At 44.7% G+C, this 25,669-nt stretch overlaps 9 non-coding genes across 9 annotated transcripts; all 9 read right to left on the reverse strand.

Annotated features, from left to right (window-relative positions):
* Positions 1-8,456: 8,456 nt before the first annotated feature.
* TRNAV-UAC (transfer RNA valine (anticodon UAC)) lies at positions 8,457-8,529 on the reverse strand. Its single transcript has one exon. It is a non-coding gene; the product is annotated as a tRNA-Val (tRNA).
* A 903-nt stretch (positions 8,530-9,432) lies between these two features.
* TRNAV-CAC (transfer RNA valine (anticodon CAC)) lies at positions 9,433-9,505 on the reverse strand. The gene has a single exon. It is a non-coding gene; the product is annotated as a tRNA-Val (tRNA).
* A 1,097-nt stretch (positions 9,506-10,602) lies between these two features.
* TRNAV-CAC (transfer RNA valine (anticodon CAC)) lies at positions 10,603-10,675 on the reverse strand. Its single transcript has one exon. It is a non-coding gene; the product is annotated as a tRNA-Val (tRNA).
* Positions 10,676-11,772: 1,097 nt separating this feature from the next.
* Positions 11,773-11,845, reverse strand: TRNAV-CAC (transfer RNA valine (anticodon CAC)). Its single transcript has one exon. It is a non-coding gene; the product is annotated as a tRNA-Val (tRNA).
* Positions 11,846-12,772: 927 nt separating this feature from the next.
* TRNAV-UAC (transfer RNA valine (anticodon UAC)) lies at positions 12,773-12,845 on the reverse strand. The gene has a single exon. It is a non-coding gene; the product is annotated as a tRNA-Val (tRNA).
* An 8,559-nt stretch (positions 12,846-21,404) lies between these two features.
* On the reverse strand, positions 21,405-21,477 carry TRNAV-UAC (transfer RNA valine (anticodon UAC)). Its single transcript has one exon. It is a non-coding gene; the product is annotated as a tRNA-Val (tRNA).
* Positions 21,478-21,574: 97 nt separating this feature from the next.
* On the reverse strand, positions 21,575-21,647 carry TRNAV-CAC (transfer RNA valine (anticodon CAC)). Its single transcript has one exon. It is a non-coding gene; the product is annotated as a tRNA-Val (tRNA).
* Positions 21,648-21,733: 86 nt separating this feature from the next.
* On the reverse strand, positions 21,734-21,806 carry TRNAV-AAC (transfer RNA valine (anticodon AAC)). Its single transcript has one exon. It is a non-coding gene; the product is annotated as a tRNA-Val (tRNA).
* Positions 21,807-24,085: 2,279 nt separating this feature from the next.
* TRNAV-CAC (transfer RNA valine (anticodon CAC)) lies at positions 24,086-24,158 on the reverse strand. The gene has a single exon. It is a non-coding gene; the product is annotated as a tRNA-Val (tRNA).
* Between the last annotated feature and the right edge of the window lie 1,511 nt (positions 24,159-25,669).

The following is a 25,669-nucleotide window of genomic DNA, read 5'->3' on the forward strand; positions in this document are numbered from 1 at the left end:
CGCAGTGTACAGAGCCAGATTCTGACCCTGATGAGACTCAGGTGCCCCTTCCCGCACACTATACCACCATACACGGTGACACAGAGGAAGGTGCACATGACATAGAAGAGGAGGTGATGGATGACCCAGTTGTTGACCCAGATTGGCATCCATTGGGGGAAGAGGGTGCTGCTTCCAATAGCTCAGATGAGGAGCATCCACAGCAGACATCAACATCGCAACAGCTGTTATCTGGCAGGCCCGGAGCACTCCAAAGACAGGTTCCAAACATCAAAAGAGTTGCTGGACAGCTTGTCCAGAGGGTCAAAAGATCACAGCGTGCTAGGCCGCAAAATGTCTGCCAAAGTAGGAAGAGTGCAGTGTGGCACTTTTTTGAACAAAATCCTCATGATCAGGCCAAGGTTATCTGTAAGAAGTGCGCAAAGACCTTTAGCCGAGGGAAAAATCTGAAAAATTTGAATACCAGTTGCATGCTTAGACATTTAACCAGCATGCACTTGCAAGCGTGGACACAACACCAAACCTCAAGTGCCACATGTGCAACTGATCACAACGAAGGTAGTCAGCAACGCTACATTGTTTCCCCCACTGTAAGCCCACCGGTTAGCACAGCAGCAAATGTTGAGGTGTCGTTGCAAGGCCACAGCAGTCAGGGAATCCCACTGTTATATAAACGAAAGACTGATTCTAGGCCATCAGAAAGAACACCAACTCCATCACCATCATCAACCCTCTCTCAGTCCGCCCTGTCCACCGCTACTTCCACCATATGCAGCTCTCAAGTCCAGCTCACCCTCCCAGACACTATGAGTAGGTCAAGAAAGTACTCAGTCTCTCATCCGCGTACACTGGGTTTGAACGCCCACATTGCCAAACTAATCTCGTTTGAGATGATGCCCTTTTGGTTGGTGGAAAGCACAGCTTTCCGCGAACTCATGGCCTATGCAGTACCACGCTATGACCTACCCAGTCGCCACTTCTTCTCTCACAAAGCCATCCCAGCCCTCCACCATCATGTGAAAGACCGCATTGTCCATGCACTCAAGCAGTCAGTGAGCGGAAAGGTGCACCTCACAACTGATGCATGGTCCAGTCGGCATGGCCAGGGCCGTTACGTGTCCATCACTGCGCACTGGGCTAATGTGGTGGATGCAGGGTCCACAGGGGACAGCGGTGGTGGGACAGTGCTGCCTAGCCCACGGTATAGGAAACAGTTGGCTGTAGGCGTTCGACCCTCCTCCTCCACCAGAAGCGAAAGCTCGTCCACAGAGCGCAGTCGTACGAGCACTCCATCTGCAGCTGCCACTGTTGCACACGATGTGTCCCCCTATCGAGCAGCTAGTGGAAAGCGTCAGCAGGCTGTGTTGCAGATGATGTGTTTGGGCAACAGACACACCGCCGAGGTTCTGGCCGAGTACTTGAAGCGACAAACTGAGTCATGGCTGGGCAGTGTACATCTTGAGGCAGGCAAGGTAGTTAGTGATATCGGCTGTAATTTTGTGGCAGCCATAGCCCTTTCAAAACTCAGCCATATACCTTGCTTGGCTCACACCTTGAACCTGGTGGTGCAGTGCTTCCTCAAAAATTATCCTGAGTTAACAGCCCTGCTCCAGAAGGTGCGAAGACTGTGCGCGCACATCCGCCGGTCGCCTGTACACTCCGTTCGTATGCAGAAGCTGCAGCGATTGCTCCACCTTCCCAACCACCGCCTCATTATCGACATTGCAACAAGGTGGAACTCCACCCTGCACATGGTGGAGCGGCTGTGCAAGCAGAGGCAGGCCATAATGCATTTGTGGGAGCATACACGGCCAGGCACTTTGAGAGCAGACATGGAGTTGACAGGTGTGCAGTGGTCGAAGCTGAAAGACCTCTGTAAAGTCCTTCAGTGTTTTGAGGAATGCACACGGCTGGTAAGCGCAGACGACGCCATCCTAAGCATGAGCATCCCACTTATGCGTCTGCTCATGCAAACTTTGACGCACCTTAAGGAGCAGGCATCTGCAGCCAATGTTGATGAGGAGGAAGAGGAGGAGGGAATCCTTGATGACATTCAGCCATTGTCTGCTCAGGGACCTCTCCTGGACGAGGTGGAGGAAGAAGAGGAGGAGGAGGAGGAGGATGGGGATGATTACTTAGGGGAGGAGGATGCATCTCGTGGGGCAAGTGAAAATGTTGGCGTGGCAAGGTCTGGTACAGGGTTTGTGCATGACTGGAGGGATGTGGATTTGCCAGAAAGTGCTCCTCCAACCAGCACTCGCAGTGCATCATTGACACCGGGAACATTAATAATAATAATAATTTTTATTTATATAGCGCCAACATATTCCGCAGCACTTTACAATTAAGCGGGGACATGTACAGACAATAAATTCAATACAAGTTAAGACAATTCAAACAATGACATTAGGAGTGAGGTCCCTGCTCGCAAGCTTACAATCTACAAGGAAATGGGGGGACACAGTAGGTGAGAAATGCTTGTTAATTCAGGTCTGGCAATTATAATAGGGATTTTCATATAAAGCTGCATGATCCGGTCATCAGCCCGTGTGTTTAAGTGCAATAGACAAGTATCAAGTGCAGTTATCATGTGCATGAAGGGTGTGGAGACAGATGAATAGTAGGGTGCAGATTCAGAATAATATTTGGAAGGCGGGAACAGGGCAAAGTTAGCTTGCTGAGTAGTTGATGTGATAGGCTTCTTTGAAGAGATGGGTTTTCAAAGCGCGCTTGAATAGGTCAGGGCTAGGTATCAGTCTGATCATCTGGGGAAGTGCATTCCAGAGAGCTGGAGCAGCACGAGAGAAGTCTTGGAGACGGAGGTGCGAGGTTCGGATTACGGGGGATGTTAGTCTTAGGTCATTTGTAGAATGGAGGGCATGTGTAGGGCGATAGACAGAGATGAGAGAGGAGATATAAGGCGGTGCAGAACAGTGGAGAGCTTTGTGGGAGAGAGAGATGAGTTTATACTGGACCCTGTAGCGAATAGGTAGCCAGTGTAATGACTGGCATAAGATGGAGGCATCGGTGAAGCGGCTGGACAGAAATATGACCCTGGCTGCCACATTCAAGATGGATTGGAGAGGAGAAAGTTTGGTAAGAGGGAGACCGATCAGAAGAGAGTTGCAGTAGTCCAGACGAGAATGAATAAGAGCGACAGTAAGAGTCTTAGCAGTTTCAAAGGTGAGAAAAGGTCGGATTCTGGAGATGTTTTTAAGATGCAGGTGACAAGAGCGACTGAGTGATCGGATGTACGGAGTAAAGGAAAGTTCAGTGTCGAATATGACCCCAAGACAGCGGGCATGCTGCTTGGGAGTTATGGTTGAACCCTCCAGGGTTATTTCGATGTTAGGTAGAGTGAGGTTAGTAGAGGGGAGAAACACAAGAAGTTCAGTTTTAGAGAGATTTAGTTTCAGATAGAGGGAGGACATGATGCTAGAGACAGCAGACAGACAATCCTTGGTATTTTGAATTAGGGTAGGGGTGATGTCAGGGGAAGAAGTGTATAATTGGGTGTCATCAGCATAGAGATGATACTGGAACCCAAATCTGCTGATTGTTTGTCCAATAGGGGCAGTGTATAAAGAGAAGAGGAGGGGGCCTAGGACTGAGCCCTGCGGGACCCCGATAGTAAGGGGACGAGAAGAGGAAGAGGAGCCGGAAAAAGATACAGTGAAGGAGCGGTCAGAGAGGTAGGAGGAGAACCAGGAGAGGGCTGTGTCCTTGAGGCCTATAGAGCAGAGCATAGTGAGGAGGAGCTGGTGATCCACAGTGTCAAATGCGGCAGAGAGATCCAGGAGAATCAGCAGGGAGCAATGACCTTTCGATTTAGCTGTTATTAAATCATTAGAGACTTTAGTGAGGGCAGTTTCAGTAGAGTGTAAAGAGCGGAAACCAGATTGTAAGGGGTCGAGAAGAGAGTTATCTGAGAGATAGCGGATTAGACGGGAGTGGACCAGGCGTTCCAGGAGATAAGAGATGAAGGGAAGGTTAGAGACAGGTCTGTAGTTAGCAGTGCAGTTCTGGTCCAGGGATGGCTTTTTAAGTAAACATTGGCCCACATGTCAGATTATGCCTTGCAGATCCTAAAAAGGGACCCACGCATTGCCAAAATGATGAACGATGATGACTACTGGTTGGCCAGCATCCTGGATCCACGCTATAAAGGCAAATTGCAAAACATCATGCCACAGGAGAACCTTGACCTAATATTGGCTAATAAACAAGCAACTCTGGTAAATCGGTTGCTTGAGGCATTCCCAGCACACAGCAGCGGTGATGGTTCTCACACGAGCCGTACGGGCCGGGGGCAGCTTGGCAGAGGTGTTCGTGGTGCACACAGCAGAAGTGGCGTTGGAGACAGGGGTTTCATGACAATGTTGTGGACTGATTTTTCAAGTACCGCTCACACAACTGGTAATACTGCATCGATGGAAAGTGACAGGAGACAGCAGTTGTCAACTATGGTTACAAACTACTTTTCCTCCCATATCGATGTTCTCCCACACAGGTCATTCCCCTTTGACTATTGGGCCGCTAAACTGGACACCTGGCCTGAATTGGCCCAATATGCCTTACAGGAGCTCGCTTGCCCAGCTGCAAGTGTGCTATCGGAAAGAGTCTTCAGTGCAGCTGGATCAATCCTGACAGAAAAAAGGACCCGTCTGTCAACCCAAAATGTGGATGATCTAACCTTCATTAAAATGAACCATGCATGGGTTTCCAAGGATTTTGTCCCACCTTCCTCTGATGACACATAGGGTGACAGAAAAATGGCTTGCTTTGGTCCACCTCTTCCTGGGACTTGACCTATTTCACCTTTTGCATCAGCTGAATGTCCAACATCAACATATGCCACTTTCTAAAACTCCCTAACTGTGCTGCCTCCCCCCCCATGGCCGGGGTCACCACCTAGCGCACGACACCGTGCGAGTGCCGTTGCCCTGGACAGGTGGGTAGGCCGACTCTTGGGCGCGGGCACTGGTACAGGGTCCTTCATAGTGCAATCAAGTGTCTCTGACGGTGGTGGTGCACACCCGCCGTCAGACACACCGCCGTACTATGAGGGGCCCAGTGCCAGTACCGACGCCCACGAGTGGGCCCCCCTTGCTTGGGCAGGGCCCCAGCATTTGCAATCTTTACCTCTCCCTGCTCCTCCGCTGTGTAGTCTGGGCCGTCAAATCCATACTGTGCCTGACACCGTCTGAGCCTGCCTCCTGATGTATAGACATATATTTTGAATGTGTACGCTATCCATACATGTTATCCGGGGAAACGGTATCCTTTCTAACCTTTGTGCAATCACGTGCAATCCATACTGGGCCTAACACCGTCTGAGCCTGCCTCCTGAGACATATATTTTGAATGTGTACGCTATCCATACATGTTATCCGGGGATACGGTACCCTTTCTAACCTTTGTGCAATCACGTGCAATCCATACTGGGCCTAACACCGTCTGAGCCTGCCTCCTGAGACATATATTTTGAATGTGTACGCTATCCATACATGTTATCCGGGGATACGGTACCCTTTCTAACCTTTGTGCAATCACGTGCAATCCATACTGGGCCTAACACCATCTGAGCCTGCCTCCTGAGACATATATTTTGAATGTGTACGCTATCCATACATGTTATCCGGGGAAACGGTACCCTTTCAAACCTTTGTGCAATCACGTGCAATCCATACTGGGCCTAACACCGTCTGAGCCTGCCTCCTGATGTATAGACATATATTTTGAATGTGTACGCTATCCATACATGTTATCTGGGGATACGGTACCCTTTCTCACCTTTGTGCAATCACGTGTAATCCATACAGGGCGTGAGAACGGCTGGCGAGCTGTTAAGCAAGCTACAGCACCTGTGGTTTGCACACGTAAGTTTTTCATTTTTTCAGGAATGATGGTTAGGCCTAATTCCGGAACTGCGGTTGACCTGCACTTACTGGGAAATCATTGTTCGCGGGTAATAATTGTAATCAGTGATCCCCATCACTAACGTTGTTCAGCGGGTTATCTGCACCTGTAAGCGACAAACGCTGGCCTTTTCAGTGTAGCGCACATGCAGCCACGGACATGTAAGGGCATGACACACCAGTTATTGGCCAATCTCATGTGCCAGAGCCTCACGTGTCCCTCTAGTAAGCCGGACTCGGACCGCGGGGCATGACGGAGTCTCGTTCGTTAACGGAATTAAGCTTGCAATGTGTGCATCTGTTCTGTAGCTGGCATGGTTGAGGTTTCCCAGGTGGAGTCGAATTTAACCATAGGCTCCACTCCTGGTGGTGCCCTTCTGGACATTCCTTTAAGGTTCAGCTTTGCAACCATACTGCCCACGTAAAACAAACACTTTGCCTTCATCAAAGCTGTTTGGAGGGTCATGACTCGTGGGAATAACGCCGCCCAATCAGTTAACCTGCTAGAGAGATCCTTCGTTGCTCCCAAGCATGACATCACACTCCCTAGGAAGAAGGTAATGCCACTGTGGTGACCGTACTCCTGGGGGCGACACAAGTGCACTGATGCCCAACCATTGCTCGATGAATCTGCTGGTACATTGACCCAGACCACTACATTCCCCTCGCACGCTACACGACCTGAATCTGACCCTGATGAAACTCAGGTTACCCTTCCCATATACAGTTCCATCTTACACGGTGACAAAGAGGAAGATGCAGATGAAAGTGCAGGTTCGGCCCACCCGCCATCAGACACACCACCGTACTATCAGGGGCCCTGTGCCAGTGCCGTCGCCAACGAGTGGGCCCCCCCTGCTTGCCCAGGATCACAGCACTTGCAAAGTTGAAATACTGTGCAGTGAAATGGAAGATGGGGATGACGAGGAGTCCAGACTAGTACAGGGATTCCCTAGCGAGGAGACTTATTTGATTGTTTTCAATGTTGGGACAGCAATTTTTGGGGAGCACTATACTCTGGAGAATGATAGATGGGGCCCACCATACACTGGAACATTCCAAAGGTGGACATCAGACACTGGAGCAGCATTTACAGGGCCCATTATACACTAGAGCATTAGAAATGGGGCCCATTATGTTTGGAGCATTATTTGGGCCCATAAGACAGTGGAGCTTCATCCATGGGGACCAACATATACTGTAGCATTATGTAGAGCTCATCATATACTGTTTCAAACATTATATGGGACCAATGATTCTGTATGGAGAAATAGATGGGCCTCGTCATGAGATGTAAAAAGTGAGGTATTTTTCATTGTACTATACCGCTATTTCTCTGCCGTATCGGAGCATGATGAGTTGTGGTATGTGTTAAAGGGGCGCTCTTTCGCCCAGGGCACATGAAAACCTGCAGCCAGCCCTCCCCCCCCACAACTTTAGCAAAATAACCCCCATTTTTCAGTGCGTAACTTGTATTATGAAGTTAATTAAGGTTGACAAGCTTAAGTAAGAAGAATTGATGCTTTTGGCATTCAAATGGGCACTGTAGGTGTGTTTCCTGTCCTCCTCTCACTGCTGACTTTTATTCCCCATTGACTTACATTGGGTTTCGTGTTTTGGGACGACCCCGACTTTTCCCTATAATCGGACGATCTTGCTCGACCCGACTTTTGGAAAAGTCGGGTTTCACGAAACGAAACGCGACCCTAAAAAACCAAAAGTCACTCAACTCTAGTGACAACCACTACACTTCAGAAACTCCATGCAAAGCTAAAGATGTTTAAATATGCTGAAAGGAAACTGAAAAAGAAAAAAGAATCCAGCCAAAGTCAAGAGGTCTTCCTCTATGTCTGAAGACAGGACAAAGTGCATTTTGCAACACAGGAACCTTTCATTTGTCAGGCTATTGGAAAAAAGAACAAACAGGGAAACAAAACCATTTTCCACAAAACATTCTCATGCCTTTGTCCAAAAGCCAAAAAGAAAAAGCACCTAGATGCCTGCTTTCGCACCTTGATCCTATCAGGTGTTACTTGAATTAGGAAAACTTAGACACTGTCAAAAACACACATGCTTGCCAAAAGCAAAAACTGGTAGAAATAATCACATTGGTAAAAGTAATGCTCATTAAACCAGCAATAGAACATGCTAACTAAGGCTAATTAAGCCAACAATATACGTTTGTGATCAAAATAAAGAAAAGCCGCATGTTTCTGCCCGGGATCAAAACAGGGAACTTTCAGGAGGATGGCAAACAGGACAATCTCTAACACTACAGTAACCAGACAAAAGCATTTACTGTGGTCATGGCAAGTACTAAAGATCAAGCACTCATTGTCAAAAGCTCTATTTTGCAAGAGAAACACTGTGTTTCTGCCCAGTTTCGAACAGACGACCTTTAGCGTGTAAAGCGAACGTGATAACCGCTACACTACAGAAACCAACTGATTTAAAAAAAACAAAAAATGCTGTGGTCATGGCAAGCAATAAGGAACAAGCACTGAAAGTCAAAAAGATGATTTTCCAAGAGAAATGCTGTGTTTCTGCCCAGTTTCGAACTGGGGACCTTTCGCGTGTAAGGCGAACGTGATAACCGCTACACTACAGAAACCAGCAACAAGCACTTACTGTGGTGACAACAAGCAATCGAGATCAAGAACTGAAAGTCAAAAGCTTGGATACCAAAGGGTATCGAACTGGGGACCTTTCGCGTGTTAGGCAAACGTGATAACCACTACACTACAGAAACCGGCTGCTGCAGGTTACTGTGGTCATGACGAGCCATCGAGAACAAAGACTCAACGTCAAAAGCTTTAATATCAACGCCTAATGTCATGCTTCTATCCAGTTCCGAACTGGGGACCGTTCGCGTGTGAGGTGAACGTGACAACCACTACACTTCAGAAACTCCATGCCAAGCTAAAGATGTTTAAACATGCTGAAATGAACTTGAAGAAGAAAAAAACATCCAGCCAAAGTCAAGAGGTCTTCTTCTATGTCTGAAGACAGGACAAAGTGCATTTTGCAACACAGGAACCTTTCATTTGTCAGGCTATTGGAAAAAGAACAAACAGGGAAACAAAACCATTTTCCACAAAACATTCTCATGCCTTTGTCCAAAAGCCAAAAAGAAAAAGCACCTAGATGCCTGCTTTCGCACCTTGATCCTATCAGGTGTTACTTGAATTAGGAACACTTAGACACTGTCAAAAACACACATGCTTGCCAAAAGCAAAAACGGGTAGAAATAATCACATTGGTAAAAGTAATGCTCATTAAACCAGCAATAGAATATGCTAACTAAGGCTAATTAAGCCAACAATATACGTTTTGATCAAAATAAAGAAAAGCCACATGTTTCTGCCCGGGATCAAAACAGGGAACTTTCAGGAGGATGGCAAACAGGACAATCACTACAATACAGTAACCAGACAAGAGCATTTACTGTGGTCATGGCAAGCATTAAAGATCAAGCACTCATTGTCAAAAGCACTAGTTTGCAAGAGGAACGCTGTGTTTCTGCCCAGTTTCGAACTGAGGACCTTTCGCGTGTGAGACGAACGTGATAACCGCTACACTACAGAAACCGGACGCAAGCGCTTACTGTGGTGACAACAAGCAATCGAGATCAAGAACTGAAAGGCAAAAGCTTGGATACCAAAGGGTAACAGCGTGTTTCTGCCCAGTTTCGAACTGGGGACCTTTCACGTGTTAGGCGAACGTGATAACCACTACACTACAGAATCCAGCTGCGGAAGGTTACTGTGGTCATGACGAGCCATCGAGAACAAAGACTCAACGTCAAAAGCTTTAATATCAACGCCTAACGTCATGCTTCTATCTAGTTTCGAACTGGGGACCGTTGGCGTGTGAGGCGAACGTGACAACCACTACACTTCAGAAACTCCATGCAAAGCTAAAGATGTTTAAACATGCTGAAATGAACTTGAAAAAGAAAAAAACAGCCAGCCAAAGTCAAGAGGTCTTCCTCTATGTCTGAAGACAGGACAAATTGCATTTTGCAACACAGGAACCTTTCATTTGTCAGGCTATTGGAGAAAAAGAACACACAGGGAAACAAAACCATGCTCCACAAAACATTCTCATGCCTTTGTCCAAAATCCAAAAAGAAAAAGCACCTAGATGCCTGCTTTCGCACCTTGATCCTATCAGGTGTTACTTGAATTAGGAACACTTAGACACTGTCAAAAACACACATGCTTGCCAAAAGCAAAAACGGGTAGAAATAATCATATTGGTAAAAGTAATGCTCATTAAACCAGCAATAGAATATGCTAACTAAGGCTAATTAAGCCAACAATATACGTTTGTGATCAAAATAAAGAAAAGCCACATGTTTCTGCCCGGGATCAAAACAGGGAACTTTCAGGAGGATGGCAAACAGGACAATCACTACACTACAGTAACCAGACAAGAGTGTTTACTGTGGTCATGGCAAGCATTAAAGATCAAGCACTCATTGTCAAAAGCGCTAGTTTGCAAGAGGAACGCTGTGTTACTGCCCAGTTTCGAACTGAGGACATTTCACGTGTAAAGCGAATGTGATAACTGCTACACTACAGAAACCAACCGATTCAAACAAACAAAAAATGCTGTGGTCATGGCAAGCAATAAAGAACAAGCACTGAAAGTCAAAAAGATCGTTTTCCAAGAGAAAAAGCTGTGTTTCTGCCCAGTTTCGAACTGGGGACCTTTCGCGTGTGAGGCGAACGTGATAACCGCTACACTACAGAAACCGGATGCAAGCGCTTACTGTGGTGACAACAAGCAATCGAGATCAAGAACTGAAAGTCATAAGCTTGGATACCAAAGAGTAACAGCGTGGTTCTGCCAAGTTTCGAACTGGGGACCTTTCGCGTGTTAGGCGAACGTGATAACCACTACACTACAGAAACCGGCTGCGGAAGGTTTCTGTGGTCATGACGAGCCATCGAGAACAAAGACTCAACGTCAAAAGCTTTAATATCAACGCCTAATGTCATGCTTCTATCCAGTTTCAAACTGGGGACCGTTCGCGTGTGAGGTGAACGTGACAACCACTACACTTCAGAAACTCCATGCAAAGCTAAAGATGTTTAAACATGCTGAAATGAACTTGAAAAAGAAAAAAACAACCAGCCAAAGTCAAGAGGTCTTCCTCTATGTCTGAAGACAGGACAAAGTGCATTTTGCAACACAGGAACCTTTCATTTGTCAGGCTATTGGAGAAAAAGAACACACAGGGAAACAAAACCATGCTCCACAAAACATTCTCATGCCTTTGTCCAAAATCCAAAAAGAAAAAGCACCTAGATGCCTGCTTTCGCACCTTGATCCTATCAGGTGTTACTTGAATTAGGAACACTTAGACACTGTCAAAAACACACATGCTTGCCAAAAGCAAAAACGGGAAGAAATAATCACATTGGTAAAAGTAATGCTCATTAAACCAGCAATAGAATATGCTAACTAATGCTAATTAAGCCAACAATATAAGTTTGTGATCAAAATAAAGAAAAGCCACATGTTTCTGCCCGGGATCAAAACAGGGAACTTTCAGGAGAATGGCAAACAGGACAATCACTACACTACAGTAACCAGACAAGAGCGTTTACTGTGGTCATGGCAAGCATTAAAGATCAAGCACTCATTGTCAAAAGCACTAGTTTGCAAGAGGAACGCTGTGTTTCTGCCCAGTTTCGAACTGAGGACCTTTCGCCTGGAAAGCGAACGTGATAACCGCTACACTACAGAAACCAAACTATTCAAACAAACAAAAAATGCTGTGGTCATGGCAAGCAATAAAGAACAAGCACTGAAAGTCAAAAAGATCGTTTTCCAAGAGAAAAAGCTGTGTTTCTGCCCAGTTTCGAACTGGGGACCTTTCGCGTGTGAGGCGAACGTGATAACCGCTACACTACAGAAACCGGAAGCAAGCGTTTACTGTGGTGACAACAAGCAATCGAGATCAAGAACTGAAAGTCAAAAGCTTGGATACCAAAGGGTAACAGCGTGTTTCTGCCCAGTTTCAAACTGGGGACCTTTCGCGTGTTAGGCGAACGTGATAACCACTACACTACAGAAAACGGCTGCGGAAGGTTACTGTGGTCATGACGAGCCATCGAGAACAAAGACTCTACGTCAAAAGCTTTAATATCAACGCCTAATGTCATGCTTCTATCCAGTTTTGAACTGGGGACCGTTCGCGTGTGAGGTGAACGTGACAACCACTACACTTCAGAAACTCCATGCAAAGCTAAAGATGTTTAAACATGCTGAAATGAACTTGAAAAAGAAAAAAACAGCCAGCCAAAGTCAAGAGGTCTTCCTCTATGTCAGAAGACAGGACCAAGTGCATTTTGAAACACAGGAACCTTTCATTTGTCAGGCTTTTGGAGAAAAAGAACAAACAGGGAAACAAAACCATGCTCTACAAAACATTCTCATGCCTTTGTCCAAAAGCCAAAAAGAAAAAGCACCTAGATGCCTGCTTTTGCACCTTGATCCTATCAGGTGTTACTTGAATTAGGAACACTTAGACACTGTCAAAAACACACATGCTTGCCAAAAGCAAAAACGGGTAGAAGTAATCACATTGGTAAAAGTAATGCTCATTAAACCAGCAATAGAATATGCTAACTAAGGCTAATTAAGCCAACAATATACGTTTGTGATCAAAATAAAGAAAAGCCACATGTTTCTGCCCGGAATCAATACAGGGAACTTTCAGGAGGATGGCAAACAGGACAATCACTACACTACAGTAACCAGACAAGAGCGTTTACTGTGGTCATGGCAAGCATTAAAGATCAAGCACTCATTGTCAAAAGCGCTAGTTTGCAAGAGGAACTCTGTGTTTCTGCCCTGTTTCGAACAGAGGACCTTTCGCGTGTAAAGCAAACGTGATAACCGCTACACTACAGAAACCAACCAATTCAAACTAAAAAAAAAATCCTGTGGTCATGGCAAGCAATAAAGAACAAGCACTGAAAGTCAAAAAAAACATTTTCCTAGAGAAAAAGCTGTGTTTCTGCCCAGTTTCAAACTGGGGACCTTTCACGTGTGAGGCGAACGTGATAACCTCTACACTACAGAAACCAAGCGATTCAAAGAAGCAAAAAATGCTGTGGTCATGGCAAGCAATAAAGAACAAGCACTGAAAGTCAAAAAGATCGTTTTCCAAGAGAAAAAGCTGTGTTTCTGCCCAGTTTCAAACTGGGGACCTTTTGCGTGTGAGGCGAACGTGATAACCGCTACACTACAGAAACCTGAAGCAAGCGCATACTGTGGTGACAACAAGCAATCGAGATCAAGAACTGAAATTCAAAAGCTTGGATACCAAAGGGTAACAGCGTGTTTCTGCCCAGTTTCGATCTGGGGACCTTTCGCGTGTTAGGCGAACGTGATAACCACAACACTACATAAACCGGCTGCGGAAGGTTACTGTGGTCATGACGAGCCATCGAGAACAAAGACTCAACGTCAAAAGCGTTAATATCAACGCCTAATGTCATGCTTCTGATAGGAACTGAAGGAGTTAAATTGAGTTCCGTCTATGTTGCATTCTCTTGTTTAAAACCTTATCTGTTCTTCGAGGAGATGTCTCAGACATCTCCCTTGTGAACCAAGGTCAAATACCTCTGCTTTTTCGCCTAAATGACTTTCTTTGTCGAAAACAAGTTGTAAAATCATTTGTACTGCGCATGTCTGTAAAATGTTTAAATTCTTTACTATAAAAGACGGAAGCCTAACTGATAAGCCAGAGGCGTCTTGAGAGGCATCCCGAGTGGTATTATACAGCCGTGTCTGTGTTATCCTTCTCGACGGAGCAATTGATTAGAGACATATGGTGCTTCACACCTAAGAACATCGGTCCTTCAGATGAAAGAGTAATCTGAGGGATCCTGACAGTTTCCTGGCGCCCGAACAGGGACCTCTCCAAGACTACCCGATCTACAGACCACTCCAGTTACTGATGAAATTGTGAACAGCAGACCTAAACACCTGGCCAGGTAAAAGATCAATTTTTCTCTTCTCTGCTCTTCATAATCTATCATTATAACTAAGGTCCGTATAAAGGGGAATCTAGTAGAGGAGGGGGCCGTAAAATCAGGTCCATATAAGAACTCTGAGGAAATCGGGTGTGACATGCATATGTAATTTCTGCTCGAATGAGAGGTTACTGTAGGTTCTGTCTGTGCACAGCTATTTTTAGAAAAAGAGCTGATGCAAATCAAAATGGGAGAGGTCTGACATTATGGAATATAAGGCTGGGTGAACAGTTCATACTGCGCAGCCCGGACGGACAAGTTTTTCACAATAGACGATTCCGCACTAGAAATAGAGGAGGTTGTTGAATGGCTACTTTGATTTGAAAGGTTGTGGAAAGTAGAAAAATAAGCTGCACAGTAGGTATTCGTTCAAAGAGTGGTGATATTGCCTAACTGGGCCATGTGACAGCGTCCTTTCGGGGAGGTCACCGCCTAAGCTTAAATCAACACCCTTTACGAATAAACCTTGTGACAGATAAGAGTGTGACCGAATGAGCACAGGACCGTGAAATGAGCCTGTGACAGGATATGACTGAAGAACCCCAGTAGATGGACACTTTATTTACAATCCTGTGTGTTGTGGGAGTATTTCTGTTCGGATGCTACATAGCATATAAGTACACGAAACACGTAGTACACCGAGGAACAGACACTCCATTTAGCCTGTTAGCACCTTAGGAAGAAGGTAACGAGGTATAGTAGAGCCTAGTCTTGAGCTTACCCAATACACCACCTAAGGCAGGGGACTAACAGGAAGACAACAAGAGAGACAGGATAAGAATAAAAGATAAAATGGGGAACAGTCAGGGAAAGACACCTGAAGAAGGAAATCGGTTATGTGATATAATTGAGGATAGATATGGAAGTAGTGCAGCAAAGAACCTGGAAAAAGTATTAATCAAATCCAAAGTGCAAGATAGGCAGGCTGTGTGAATCCTTGTATATATGTCTATGAGAACCTCTGAATAAGATGAGAGATGAGTAATTGAGTATAAAAAAAAAAAAAAAAAATCAGTGAATGAGCACGTATGAATGAATCATCACACATCATTTTTGTGTCAAGAGATTTGTGACCTTTCTAGTTGTGGTGGAATCCCGGACAGATGCGTTATAGATATTTCAAATCTACATCTGAGACTGAATGAATTGAGTAATGATATAGTTCGTGTTATATGTGGCATTACATTGTAAAGTTTCCTGAATGCATTTGGCCAGAAAAAGGGCAAGGCATGGTTAATCTCATTATACAGTTATCTGCCCTTACAGTGAAATCCCGTGATTTTGAGTTTCTTTGTAGAAATTGATTTTGATAAGTCTAAAGAACTACAGAATTCTGTGAAGGACGACGCTGCATTCTGACGGGAGGGGTGAAGGATGGCGCTGCGTAGTTTTTCTTCTCCCTTCGCTCTTATCTCTGCTGAGTGTGAGCTGTGCTCAAAATTCTCTGTAATTCTATCCGTAAGGTACACGCTGAAAGATTTGTGCATTTTAAAGCAACAGTACTTAATTGAAGATTGGAAGTTAAAAGTAAGATATGGTGCCTAATTTAGAAGGGAATTGTAAGTGATTGCTTGGTCATTAATGTGTTTGAACCTGCTTCTAGTTGTGTGATTGATTTGTATAGCAAATTGTGTCAAATTACAAAAGACAGAGAAGGAAGGAAGCAGTAAAACAAGTGGGACAAACATTGAAAAAGGCAAAAATACCAGAGTGTGAATGTTTGGATGTACAAAAAGGCACAGACAAGGGAAGAAAATAGCAAGTGAATAAATGATGCTTGAGAATGTGCAGCAGTATGGAAGGTGTATTATGAATGTTTGATTGACAAAGTGTAACCAGAGACCCAGACAAAATAGATGGACTTGTAAACACTGTGGTCAGACTCAGACAAACCCAGACTGAATAGCTACTTGTGTGACCTGTGCTACTGACCTAAGAGAATTGCACTAAATCCTATCCAGACAAGATCATAAGAAGCTGACATAATAGTGTGGATAGTGGGTAGTGGGGACATTGGCCCTTGAGGAGTAAGCTGACAGTAGACATCAGACGGCCAACCCCATCAGGACCTAGAAGTGTGACTAGAATAAGAAAGATGCAGGTGTTTGTATTATCCCTGGAGCCCCTCTGACCAGCTAGCTTTGCTGAAGCAGCTGCCTGCCCCTGAAGACCAACCATTCCCGTTTTACAGACACATAAAGGAAGTACAGCAGACATATAAGTGTACCTGGGCAGACCTAGAGAGGTTGATGAGTTTAAAGGCAGGTGACGCACTAGATCATATAATTAAGACACACAGATGTGACAAAGAATCAGGCTTGGGGCATGGATGATAAATCTGCACGATCTGGGGAGACGTACTGTGAGTCACTAAGACAATGGGCTGCAGTGGAACAATCAGAGCAGTCTGTACTCCTGACTAATGTGACACAGCAAAGAGGAGAGAGAGTAGAGATATACCTTGGACGGTTACAGCTGAAATGGGCAGACATGGGGTACATTTGCATAAATCCACTTGATGTTAGAATACTGGTGAATGCATTCATTGACGGTATGAACAAAGACTTACGAGACGCAGTACAGACAGTCAGACCTGAATGGAGACATGTAGATCCGAAAGACCTCCTTAAGGTAGCTAAAGAAATTGAGCAAACAAGGACAATAAAACGACCTGTCATGTATGCTGGAGCACAAGGAAAAAAGTGGAGACGTAATAGGGAAGGCATGTGAGATGACACTGACGTTTCACATGACATCCATGCCATACTCCTACAAGTTCAACCAAAACATCTGTCTATGGCCAGACAGCTCTGACTTGAGTGTGCTCTACTAATTCCTGAGTATGTCACTCCTCAAAAGATGTAACGTTCTGAATCCAGCCACCCTCCTGCCTGTGGATTCAGAAAAGGGGGAATTGGTGACCGTATTGGCAAGTGAGGAAGGATACTTTGACATGACGCATGAACATGTCTGCATAGAACTGATGAGTCAGGAGACAGTTGGGTTTGCACACATTCATGAAAAACCTGTTCCTAATGCAGACTTTGAGTTTCTTTTTTGTAGATGGCCCCAGATACCACCAGGATGGACGATTCTACACTGGATATGCAGTAGTATACTCACATGAGGTAATCCGAGCGGAACCACTCTCTCCTCACATGTCGGCGCAGGAGGCAGAGTTGAAGGCACTCACTGAGGCGTGTAGAGCCGCTGCAGGTAAAGTTGCTAATATTTTCACAGATTCGAAGCCCATTAAAAATGCAGAGCTGGTGAAACAATTGATGGAGGCATTGATGTTACCAGTCCAGGTTGGCATTGTCAAGGTAAAAGCACACACAAAAGGTGACTCCGTGGAGGTAGAGGGCAATAGAAGGGCGAACGAGGCTGCTAAAATAGCACAAGGCGGCCTAGAGAGAGCAGTGGACGGTGGCGGGGAGTCAGCGTATTCCAGCCACATTGGGTCTAGATGTCCTGAAATCCCTCCAGCAAAAGGCTGCCCAAACAGAGAAGGTACACCAGGGGAGACTGGGAGCTGAGCTGAACTCAAATGGAGTATGGGAGAATAAGGATAAAATGTGCCCACCAAAGTCCCTGTTCCCAATCATGGCACAAGCAGCACATGGCCCCAATCACACCTCAAAAAGTCACATGTGTGCCATGGTAGATGCCTTCTGGATCGCTCCTGGCTTCAGTTGCGCAGCTGCGAAACTTGTACAATCATGCCTCATCTGTGCACAGCACAACCCAGGTAAAACAGTAAAAGTCCCTAAGAAAGCGACACCTAGGCCTCTCTACCCGTTTCAGAGACGGCAGATTGACGACATACAGCTACCAAGGTAGGAGTGTATGCAAATATCCTAGTATGTGTAGATCTCTTCTCTGGATGGCCAGAGGCCTACCCGGTGAAAACGGCTACAGCTCGAGCCACTGCAAAGAAACTGGTGATGGAACTAGTACCACGATTCGGTGTCCCTGAAACAATTGAATCAGACAGAGGTACACACTTTACTGCTGAGGTAATGCAAAATGTAATGCAAATGATAGGTGTAGAACAAGCATTTCATACACCCTACCACCCACAGAGTTCAGGGAAGGTAGAGAGAATGAACGGGACACTAAAATTGAAAATACAGAAAACCATGGAACAAACCCATAAACCATGGCCAGAGTGTCTCCCATTAGCATTATTCTCAGTAAGGTACACACCCACGGGGAAAGCTAAACTGTCACCCTTCGAGATACTGTTTGGAAGACCACCAAACACAGGGTTGTACTACCCACAGGTCTTAACACTCAATGTGGATAATTTGACAAGTTATGTAATCCAGTTGCAAAAGCATTTAACTCAAATGCATTCTCTAGTTTTCTCTTCCACTCCAGATCCAGATAGTGTGGAAGGAATCACTGTCTACAACCTGGTGATTACGTATATGTCAAGAAACACTCCAGAAAGACCCTTGAACCCCGATATCAAGGACCTTACCAAGTACTCCTAACAACACCTACTTCTGTTAAGTTGGAAGGACGACCAACCTGGATCCACGCATCACATTGCAAACTAGCCACAGGAATTAACAAAGCATATGAGTGCATAATGTTTTGGTTTGGTTTTGTTGCATTATCTGTAATAATGGTAGCTGCGTGGGACAATCTAAATTCTCCAATGTCCTTGAATAATAAGTTTATACAACATCATGAAAAATTACTGAATGATTGGTCAAATCATTTGCTGGATCTGCACACATTCACCAGTATCAGCCACTAGTATTCCGTTCCTTGTTATTCCTGTGCCACCCGAGGAATTATTTGCCTGGAGCAGTTGTTCTGATACACTTGCTAATAATGCCACAAATAATGTGAAGTTATGGAACACAACTGTTGGTATACCTATTGTGGGATGGGTAGGATACCCTTGGTGGCAGGGTAATCTTTCAGGAAGTAACACATACCTTCAATATCTGGCATATAAAGGGGGGGCTTGGGTACCCAGGAATAGAACTCGATTAACCTACCTGGGGCAAATTCCAATGTATGGCCTACAAGTTAGTTTTAATGTAACTTCCCACTCTACTGATGCCTTCAAACCAATACTGCTAGAAAGAAGGTTGCATAACACGTCCTGGGAGTATTCCAATTTATTTCCCCAGGGCAATAATGAAACTTGTTTTAATATTTCAGGTAATATACCTTGCAACGAGTCATCTGGATATGAGAAAGGAACTCCCACCTGTGGAAATCCCGATGTAGGGTATTGTAGCCCTTTAGGACAACTTCCAAATTGGTGTATGCTTCAGAATGTATCTGCGTTCATAGATTTAGTTCATAGACTGGTATTACAACATTCAGCCCTATGGGACCTACCTAGTGACATGTACTGGGTATGTGGAGACAATGCATATAAATGGTTGCCAGTAGGGGTAAAAGGTGCTTGTACTCTTGGTCGTTTGACTCCAGCTACCTTTGTTATTCCGAATGACCAGTTGAATACTCAGAGCATACCTAAACACACGTTGTACAAAAGAGCTGCTGACAATACACCTCGCCTCTCTGGGAGACCACATATAGTGCAGATGAGTGTGGCTAATAAAATTGTCAGTTCTATTTTTATTTATCCTATGATTACTCAAATGTGGGATAAATTAGTCAGGGCTACAGATTACTTAGATGACCAAATATGGGATATATTGGATATATTGAACACCACCGTTGCTGTCCAAAATCAGCTCATCATAGCCACTAATCAGCATACCATAGTATTAGATTATTTAACTGCAGCGCAAGGAGGTATGTGTCAAGTCATCGGACCAGCTTGCTGTCATTATATAGATCCCAACAGTAGTTTAAAGTTAAGATCAAAAATAGAGGATGTTCAAAAACTTAGAGATCAGTACAATAAAGACAATGATCGTACTAAGGATAGTTGGTGGTCAGATACATTCTCCTTTCTTAATCCAGCTAATTGGTTTAAGGGTATTGGAGGCTGGATAACTGGGATTATACTAAGTCTATTACGTATTGTTGTTTGTATCTTCGTAATATATGTGCTATTGAAACTTGTTTTTTGGTGTATCTCTGTATGCAAGAAAAGATGTAGAAATAGATAAGGAAGTTTGACTGTAAACAACAAGAATTTAACTATTATTCCTTTGAGTCCTAGATTGACATCTCATTTCTGGCATGAAGGAGCGTACTCTTGCAATGATGGACGTGGCTTCAGTATCTGGGGGATGGAGAAGGTAGAAGACCTGTCTCCCTTGGGCAACCCGTCGGCCTGGGATAGTACCTGGTGAACGAGCCACTATCCGCTGTTGTTGCAGGATCCAGTGTTCCAGATTGTGGAAAATGAAGATGTCAAAGGGGGGAATGATAGGAACTGAAGGAGTTAAATTGAGTTCTGTCTATGTTGCATTCTCTTGTTTAAAACCTTATCTGTTCTTCGAGGAGATGTCTCAGACATCTCCCTTGTGAACCAAGGTCAAATACCTCTGCTTTTTCGCCTAAATGACTTTCTTTGTCGAAAACAAGTTGTAAAATCATTTGTACTGCGCATGTCTGTAAAATGTTTAAATTCTTTACTATAAAAGACGGAAGCCTAACTGATAAGCCAGAGGCGTCTTGAGAGGCATCCCGAGTGGTATTATACAGCCGTGTCTGTGTTATCCTTCTCGACGGAGCAATTGATTAGAGACATATGGTGCTTCACACCTAAGAACATCGGTCCTTCAGATGAAAGAGTAATCTGAGGGATCCCGACACTTATATCCAGTTTCGAACTGGGGACCGTTCGCGTGTGAGGTGAACGTGACAACCACTACACTTCAGAAACTCCATTCAAAGCTAAAGATGTTTAAACATGCTGAAATGAACTTGAAAAAGAAAAAAACAGCCAGCCAAAGTCAAGAGGTCTTCCTCTATGTCTGAAGACAGGACAAAGTGCATTTTGCAACACAGGAACCTTTCATTTGTCAGGCTATTGGAGAAAAAGAACAAACAGGGAAACAAAACCATGCTCCACAAAACATTCTCATGCCTTTGTCCAAAAGCCAAAAAGAAAAAGCACCTAGATGCCTGCTTTAGCACCTTGATCCTATCAGGTGTTACTTGAATTAGGAACACTTAGACACTGTCAAAAACACACATGCTTGCCAAAAGCAAAAACGGGAAGAAATAATCACATTGGTAAAAGTAATGCTCATTAAACCAGCAATAGAATATGCTAACTAAGGCTAATTAAGCCAACAGTATAGGTTTGTGATCAAAATAAAGAAAAGCCACATGTTTCTGCCCGGGATCAAAACAGGGAACTTTCAGGAGGATGGCAAACAGGACAATCACTACACTACAGTAACCAGACAAGAGCGTTTACTGTGGTCATGGCAAGCATTAAAGATCAAGCACTTATTGTCAAAAGCGCTAGTTTGCAAGAGGAATGCTGTGTTTCTGCCCAGTTTCGAACTGAGGACCTTTCGCATGTAAAGCGAACGTGATAACCGCTACACTACAGAAACCAACCGATTCAAACAAACAAAAAATGCTGTGGTCATGGCAAGCAATAAAGAACAAGCACTGAAAGTCAAAAAGATCGTTTTCCAAGAGAAAAAGCTGTGTTTCTGCCCAGTTTCGAACTGGGGACCTTTCGCGTGTGAGGCGAACATGATAACCGCTACACTACAGAAACCGGATGCAAGTTCTTACTTTGGTGACAACAAGCAATCGAGATCAAGAACTGAAAGTCAAAAGCTTGGATACCAAAGGGTAACAGCGTGTTTCTGCCCAGTTTCGAACTGGGGACCTTTCGCGTGTTAGGCGAACGTGATAACCACTACACTACAGAAACCGGCTGTAGAAGATTACTGTGGTCATGACGAGCCATCGAGAACAAAGACTCAACGTCAAAAGCTTTAATATCAACGCCTAATGTCATGCTTCTATCCAGTTTCGAACTGGGGACCGTTCGCGTGTGAGGTGAACGTGACAACCACTACACTTCAGAAACTCCATGCAAAGCTAAAGATGTTTAAACATGCTGAAATGAACTTGAAAAAGAAAAAAACAGCCAGCCAAAGTCAAGAGGTCTTCCTCTATGTCTGAAGACAGGACAAAGTGCATTTTGCAACACAGGAACCTTTCATTTTTCAGGCTATTGGAGAAAAAGAACAAACAGGGAAACAAAACCATGCTCCACAAAACATTCTCATGCCTTTGTCCAAAAGCCAAAAAGAAAAATCACCTAGATGCCTGCTTTTGCACCTTGATCCTATCAGGTGTTACTTGAATTAGGAACACTTAGACACTGTCAAAAACACACATGCTTGCCAAAAGCAAAAACGGGTAGAAATAATCACATTGGTAAAAGTAATGCTCATTAAACCAGCAATAGAATATGCTAACTAAGGCTAATTAAGCCAACAATATACGTTTGTGATCAAAATAAAGAAAAGCCACATGTTTCTGCCCGGGATCAAAACAGGGAACTTTCAGGAGGATGGCAAACAGGACAATCACTACACTACAGTAACCAGACAAGAGCGTTTACTGTGGTCATGGCAAGCATTAAAGATCAAGCACTCATTGTCAAAAGCGCTAGTTTGCAAGAGGAACTCTGTGTTTCTGCCCTGTTTCAAACAGAGGACCTTTCGCGTGTAAAGCAAACGTGATAACCGCTACACTACAGAAACCAACCAATTCAAACTAAAAAAAAAATCCTGTGGTCATGGCAAGCAATAAAGAACAAGCACTGAAAGTCAAAAAAAACATTTTCCTAGAGAAAAAGCTGTGTTTCTGCCCAGTTTCAAACTGGGGACCTTTCACGTGTGAGGCGAACGTGATAACCTCTACACTACAGAAACCAAGCGATTCAAACAAGCAAAAAATGCTGTGGTCATGGCAAGCAATAAAGAACAAGCACTGAAAGTCAAAAAGATCGTTTTCCAAGAGAAAAAGCTGTGTTTCTGCCCAGTTTCAAACTGGGGACCTTTTGCGTGTGAGGCGAACGTGATAACCGCTACACTACAGAAACCTGATGCAAGCGCATACTGTGGTGACAACAAGCAATCGAGATCAAGAACTGAAATTCAAAAGCTTGGATACCAAAGAGTAACAGCGTGTTTCTGCCCAGTTTCGAACTGGGGACCTTTCGCGTGTTAGGCGAACGTGATAACCACAACACTACATAAACCGGCTGCGTAAGGTTACTGTGGTCATGACGAGCCATCGAGAACAAAGACTCAACGTCAAAAGCTTTAATATCAACGCCTAATGTCATGCTTCTATCAAGTTTCGAACTGGGGACCGTTCGCATGTGAGGTGAACGTGACAACCACTACACTTCAGAAACTGCATGCAAAGCTAAAGTTGTTTAAACATGCTGAAATGAACTTGAAAAAGAAAAAAACAGCCAGCCAAAGTCAAGAGGTCTTCCTCTATGTCTGAAGACAGGACAAAGTGCATTTTGCAACACAGGAACCTTTCATTTGTCAGGCTATTGGAGAAAAAGAACAAACAGGGAAACAAAACCATGCTCTACAAAACATTCTCATGCCTTTGTCCAAAAGCCAAAAAGAAAAAGCACCTACATGCCTGCTTTCGCACCTTGATCCTATCAGGTGTTACTTGAATTAGGAACACTTAGACACTGTCAAAAACACACATGCTTGCCAAAAGCAAAAACGGGTAGAAATAATCACATTGGTAAAAGTAATGCTCATTAAACCAGCAATAGAATATGCTAACTAAGGCTAATTAAGCCAACAATATACGTTTGTGATCAAAATAAAGAAAAGCCACATGTTTCTGCCCGGGATCAAAACAGGGAACTTTCAGGAGGATGGCAAACAGGACAATCACTACACTACAGTAACCAGACAAGAGCGTTTACTGTGGTCATGGCAAGCATTAAAGATCAAGCACTCATTGTCAAAAGCGCTAGTTTGCAAGAGAAACGCTGTGTTTATGCCCAGTTTCGAACTGAGGACCTTTCGCGTGTAAAGTGAACGTGATAACCGCTACACTACAGAAACCAACTGATTCAAACAAAAAAAAAATGCTGTGGTCATGGCAAGCAATAAAGAACAAGCACTGAAAGTCAAAAAGATCGTTTTCCAAGAGAAAAAGCTGTGTTTCTGCCCAGTTTCGAACTGGGGACCTTTCGCGTGTGAGGCGAACGTGATAACCGCTACACTACAGAAACCGGATGCAAGTGCTTACTGTGGTGACAACAAGCAATCGAGATCAAGAACTGAAAGTCAAAAGCTTGGATACCAAAGGGTAACAGCGTGTTTCTGCCCAGTTTCGATCTGGGGACCTTTCGCGTGTTAGGCGAACGTGATAACTAGAGTTGAGCGAAACGGGTCGAAAAAATTCAAAAGTCGGGTTTCATGAAACGAAACCCGACCCTAGGATGAGGTCGGCCACGAGGTCGGCGACTTACGCGCCAAAGTCGCGTTTCAAAAGTTTGTTTTGCGCTCTTTTTCAGCCAATCAGGATCCACGGACACTGTGGGCAACGTGATGACCTAGGCACGGGTCACCACCATCTTTCAGAATGGCATGCAAGTGATTGGCTTGCTTTGGTGGGCGTCACAGGGGGTATAAAAGGGCGTGCACGCCGACCGCCATCTTACTTCTGCCGATCTTAGTATAGGGAGAGGTTGCTGCTGATTCTGTAGGGAGAGCGTTAGGCAGGGAAGAAGACAAAAAAACTGCTTCTGCTGCTAGCGATTTGGCCTGCACAACACACAAGTCACTGTGTGTGCAGTGCAAGGGGAGGCTATATTGTGGTGTATCAGTGGTGTTGGTTGTTGGGCTGCCTTTTAAGGCTTCCTGACACGCTGGCATTGCTGTTTACCCACTGCTCTGCAAACTGCTTTTTTAAAAGCAATCCAATCTCCCTTATCCTCTAGTCACTTTTGTCACAGCTGTGCCATCGAGCGTGTCACATAGCGCTCAGATATCAGTGGGCCTCTCACAATCCACAAGTGTCCAGTGTCCAAAATTGTACGCAGAGATTCAAAATCTCCATTATCCTCTCGTCACTTTGGTCACAGGCAGCTGTGCCATCGAGCGTGTCACATAGCGCTCAGATATCAGTGGGCCTCACACAATCCACAAGTGTCCAGTGTCCAAAAGTGTACGCAGAGATTCAAAATCTCCATTATCCTCTCGTCACTTTGGTCACAGGTAGCTGTGCCATCGAGCGTGTCACATAGCGCTCAGATATCAGTGGGCCTCACACAATCCACAAGTGTCCAGTGTCCAAAAGTGTGCGCAGAGATTCAAAATCTCCATTATCCTCTCGTCACTTTGGTCACAGGCAGCTGTGCCATCGAGCGTGTCACATAGCGCTCAGATATCAGTGGGCCTCACACAATCCACAAGTGTCCAGTGTCCAAAAGTGTACGCAGAGATTCAAAATCTCCATTATCCTCTCGTCACTTTGGTCACAGGCAGCTGTGCCATCGAGCGTGTCACATAGCGCTCAGATATCAGTGGGCCTCACACAATCCACAAGTGTCCAGTGTCCAAAAGTGTGCGCAGAGATTCAAAATCTCCATTATCCTCTCGTCACTTTGGTCACAGGCAGCTGTGCCATCGAGCGTGTCACATAGCGCTCAGATATCAGTGGGCCTCACACAATCCACAAGTGTCCAGTGTCCAAAAGTGTACGCAGAGATTCAAAATCTCCATTATCCTCTCGTCACTT

This window comes from Dendrobates tinctorius, unplaced genomic scaffold (genome assembly GCF_039654945.1).
Source record: "Dendrobates tinctorius isolate UK_male_01 unplaced genomic scaffold, ASM3965494v1 ptg000421c, whole genome shotgun sequence".
Classification (NCBI taxonomy): domain Eukaryota; kingdom Metazoa; phylum Chordata; class Amphibia; order Anura; family Dendrobatidae; genus Dendrobates; species Dendrobates tinctorius.